The sequence below is a fragment of the Silene latifolia genome, chromosome 7 (genome assembly GCF_048544455.1).
Source record: "Silene latifolia isolate original U9 population chromosome 7, ASM4854445v1, whole genome shotgun sequence".
Taxonomy (NCBI): Eukaryota; Viridiplantae; Streptophyta; class Magnoliopsida; order Caryophyllales; family Caryophyllaceae; genus Silene; species Silene latifolia.
Genome location: NC_133532.1, coordinates 104,556,785 through 104,561,783, shown reverse-complemented (window position 1 = coordinate 104,561,783; position 4,999 = coordinate 104,556,785). Strand labels below are relative to the sequence as shown.

The window sequence follows — 4,999 nt, the reverse complement described above, 5'->3', positions numbered from 1 at the left end:
AGTGATACGGGATGCTCCCGTGGTTGAGATAAAAGGACCACCGACGGATTTTCCGTCGTATATTAAAAAAACTGACGGAATATCCGTCGGTATAGCAAAAACACTGACGGAATATCCGTCACTGGCACATTTATCAGGACAATAATGCAGCAACTTTACACGTCACAATTATTGGCCCCACTGACGGATATTCCGTCAGTTTTTACAAAATCCTGACGGAATTTCCGTCAGTGGTGCCAATAATTGTGACAGCCTGTCATCAACACAGCATTCAAATATCTCGGCCCACTGACGGAAATTCCGTCGAGATTTTGTAAAAGCGAGCGGATATTCCGTCGAGTGGGCTAAAATGATTCCAAATTGTACTCCAATTTAACGTGTGAAGCCCTTCGACGGATATTCGTCGGGATTAAGGTATTCCGACGGAATTTCCGTCACGGCTTTTTGGCGCCTTTGACTTGGTCAACGCGCCAATAGATCTCGACGGGATATCCGTCGGGAAAAGTTACTAACGGAATTTCCGTCACACATCGTCGCAATAACCCGTGTTTTTCGACGGCCTCTTTTTTCCGTCGGTAGGGCCGTCAGTAACCCGCGTTTTTCTTGTAGTGTTCGGGGACGAAGTTTATTTTAAGGGGGTAAGATTATAACACCCGAATAATTTGGTAATGAATAATATAATAATTAGTAAATGAAAGGATAATTTAATGGTCTAAGTTACGATTATAGATAATAATAATGAGATAATTTTAGTATATTTGATGAAACTGACTTATTAATATAAGAGACGTAAATTATTAACTCGGATCAAAAAGTAAACCCGTATTGTATTAATTGGAACCGTATTAATAACAAAAAAAAAGAGATGAGTCGACACATAACGTGTTTTTTGCCTAGACTTTTCTATCGATGAAAGCCAACATTCATACTCACCAAAACACACAAACCCTAAGAAAATTAGAAGGAGAAAAGGGGGAAAAAGAAGAGGAAAACAGCCCAAGTAATTCGTTTCTTGTCAATTTTTGCACACAAATCTCCTCTAAATCGGTAAGTTAATCATAATTTATCACTTATTTATGTTAATTGTAGTTAGTTAGAGTAGTATTTGTCACCAAAAGCATGAAATTTCATTGATTTTTGATTGTTGTTATGATTTATATAAACTTTGCAATCAAATGGCTTTTGAGACGATTTTGTTAATGATGTTAACTAATCCATAATAAATATGAATTAGTGTTATATTTTCTGGTCTATGATTGTTAATTTTGTTTAGTGATTGATTAGGTCGAAATTAGGATTTAGTGTATGAACTAAAAGCATGCTTGATTGAATTTTTGGTGTCGGTGTAATTGCTGTAACTTTGCAGGATTTTTAATTAATAATCGGTGCAGAATTGGGGGATGACTATTAGATATAAAATTTTAGATATTGAAGTGTAGAATTTGTATAAAAAAATTCGAAAATTTTCAATGTACGGTTTGGCCTGGGGGTCTGTTTTAGTAGAGCTGGACAGAATTATAAATTCTGCTGAAAGTAGTTAGCAATCTTATCATTAGTCTTTGATTTACCTAATTATACCTTGTTATTTTGTATGAAAATTAAAGTGGGTAATCTTGATATGACTATAATATAAACATGGGACCTTAAAGCTAAATCTTTGGTTAATTTATTTCTTAAAGAATGTATGCAAACCTTCTTATAAAAAGGGAGGTAGGATTCATAATTGGTTTAGAAGTCATTAGTTTGTATATAGGTTGGATTGTTTAACCTATGTGTATTGATATGGATGTATATAAATATTGTGTAGACTCTTGAGTTTGTAGCCGAGGAGTTCTAGTGGTCACTTTTGTGGAGTGCTCATTTCCGACAAGGTAAGGAAAATGCTTGTCATTTTATAAAACTATAGAAAAAGGCTTAAGAAATTATTTTTCATATATATGTATTGGTATAATATTTGACAAAGAAGGATGTTTAAATGGTTTGAGCCAGGTCATTTACAAATGGAGCAGTCTTTTGATATTTTAAAGTGGTTGGTGAAGCGGGTCTTTTTACTAATTGAGTTATCTTTTGATAATTTAAAGGGTTTGGTAAAAAAAAAATGTTTTTGAGAATGGTTTTGAAAAATTATTGTTTATTTATATTTTTGGATAACTTTGGATTTAATGGATATGTGAAATGGTTTAAGTTTGGAATCAAATTTTATTCTTTTGATGGATTTCATGAGGTAGAGGGGTAGGATGTTTTCATGGACAGGAACTCCTATACAGGTGTCCATTGGGGGTTAGTTGATCGAGACCCCGCCTTCTGATCCTCCTCTTTGAGGTAAGCTCTTTGAGGGGCGTGCACGCTCGGGACTTTTGGCCAGGTAATTACATAGTTGGGGAGGTCATCCTTGGTTCGAAACTTGGTTGACTAAACCTTCTATTTTCCTCTACCCGGATTTCATGATAAAGGATTAAAGGATTGGTGGAATATTTTTTTTTTAAAAATTAATTTAGAAAAGGTAAAGTGGTTTAAAATTTCAAGTTGTTGGTATTGAACATTTTAGTTACAAGTATACTAGTTTGCTTTATATACTAAATATTTGTAACGAGACTTGGTTTTCCTTACTCAACCACGGTTGGTTGATATTTTCCGGTTTTTGTGTGTCCACCCAACTATTTATAAATTTGGTGGGTCTGTTATGAACCATATGGTATTTCCCGCCATACTGGGGAGCAGTGTTAAATTTTGGTGTACAGGTTCAATCATTCTTTTGCTTGGATAATGGCTTGGCTGAACGGGATGGAGAGTGACGTTTCTGCGACTATTAGTTTGCTACAATTTTGGTCATGTCACTAAACTTTGTTATATTTTACGCTTCCGCGAGTTTTTAAATGGACTTTTATTGCTTAAATAATGTAATTTCGAGTTTCTAAGTACGAAAATATGTAATTATCTTCTTAAATTATTTTGGTTAATTCTAGTTATAATTTTACCTTTAGTGTACAAACTTTGAGCTGTAATCACTAGCACGATTCATCTCGTGCACGTAACACTCTCGATTTTGTTCGTTAATTGTTAATCATTAAACAAGGAAATTAAGAAAAGAAAAGACGGAAGGAATTGGGGGTGTTACATCATGTCTAGCTAATTTCTCCCTGCTAGGATTAGGGGATTCGATGAACCGATATTAATTGCTAATTAGGTTTATAGATTGTCGTTGTCGTTTTTGTCTATGTTGTTAATCACTGCTTTAATTAGCTTTTTTAACCTTGGTAAGCCTTGACCTAGACCGGAAGATTGGAAGGGGTGAGACCCGCAGTGAACAATAGGATGCTTTAGTGAGGGCGGAAGTTAAGCTAATAGCATTTTAGGGCGAATTGAGACCGGAAGGAGATATTCATTGCCCCTTAGACCGACACATCGACTAATCTGTGACCTTAACTGCAATTAATTGACGTTCATTGATGACTCGAAATCCTAGTTCCCTCTCTCTTCCTTGTTAATTTCTCTTATCCCCTTTTCTCTTGCTTAATCTTTTTAGTTTAGTTAAAACAATTCAAAACCCCATTAGTGACCGTAGACAGACCGAGTTGACAAGTAGATAGTGACCACCTCCCTGTGGAGATCGACCCTACTTACTGCTAGCTTCTGTTATTGTAACTAGGTATTTTATTTTTGGTACCTGACGACGGTATCACAACGTCACAATGAAACAAGAACACAAACAGCCCAAACAGCTCAACAAATCCCCAGTCGCCATCTCCAATCTCCACATAACTGACTACACACTAAAGTGTGTAATCCTGCCAGAGTACCCATCGCAACAAGTACTCCACGCCGCCAATAGGGGACCGCAGCCGTACCCACCAAATCCCCGCTCATCTCCATTGAGCGATAAACCCAAGTTCATTAATGTGCATATCCCTTCTGTGGCGGGTTCCACAGAAGGCGAATCAAGGGCGTGAAGCCACTCCCGCAAGTGACTCCACTCAGCCACGGACGCGCCCGAAGAACACAGACAGATACAAACCAATCAACAATATGAAATCAACAACCGTCAAGATCAACCAACAACATAATTAACCTATAATCACAACAACAATCACCACACACTATGTAACTAATACTGAGTATGGAAACCCTACTTGGAAATGCAAACACCGACAGACGATCAAGCAGCTAAGTCAGAATCTCTCCTCAACGAATCCTCCTCCTATACATACATACATATAATCACAACCACATTCACATAAACCACCAAAACCCCCAAACCACCTAATTAGGGTATAACCAACTTTTACAAAACATTATAAAATTTATATGTAAAGCTTACCCTCGATACAAGGATCACAAAGGCGTAAAGAATAATGAAATCCGACACTCCTAGCTTCGGGATTTGTTAATAATGCGGCGAGAATGATACAACGTAACTTCTTAATCTTCTCTTGAAGGTTTTTAGGTTGTAAAAGTGTTTTAAGAAAAGTGACGGAAGTCTTAAATATCAATCCGCATTATTAAAAAACCCGGCAAAAATCACTCGTCAACTCACTTACTCGATCGAGTAAGTCACTTACTCGATCGAGTGACCCTTACTCGATCGAGTACCAAGCTTACTCGATCGAGTACCCATCAGGCAGACTACTGTTTTGCGTAAAAACATACTTACTCGACAGAGTAAGCCCCACTCGATAGAGTACCCTAAGACACATAAAACCGTAGTATTACACCGACCTCTCCAAAAGGCATATGGAAAGTCGAGGTCGTGTACCAGTACTGATCAAGGAAAGCTCGAATCAGGCTAAGGTTAGCCCGAATCTTCCTTTCCCTAATCGCCCTCCAAGCTCCCACCAAAGCCCCGAAGGCTCCCTGACACGTCTGTCGTGTACCTGTCAAAAATAAACTAACTAAACTAACTATATAGCTAGGGAAGTCAGGTCGATCTCCACAGGGAGGCAAGATATCTGTAGAAGTCCGTCTATTTGGTCACAAATGGGGGGGGGGGGTGTTTGAATTG

At 37.6% G+C, this 4,999-nt stretch overlaps 1 long non-coding RNA gene across 1 annotated transcript; it reads left to right on the top strand.

Moving 5' to 3' along the window:
- Window positions 1-948: 948 nt before the first annotated feature.
- LOC141591203 (uncharacterized) lies at window positions 949-2,903 on the top strand. The gene is made up of 3 exons (XR_012520729.1): window positions 949-1,047; window positions 1,808-1,871; window positions 2,722-2,903. It is a non-coding gene; the product is annotated as an uncharacterized LOC141591203 (long non-coding RNA).
- Window positions 2,904-4,999: the final 2,096 nt, after the last annotated feature.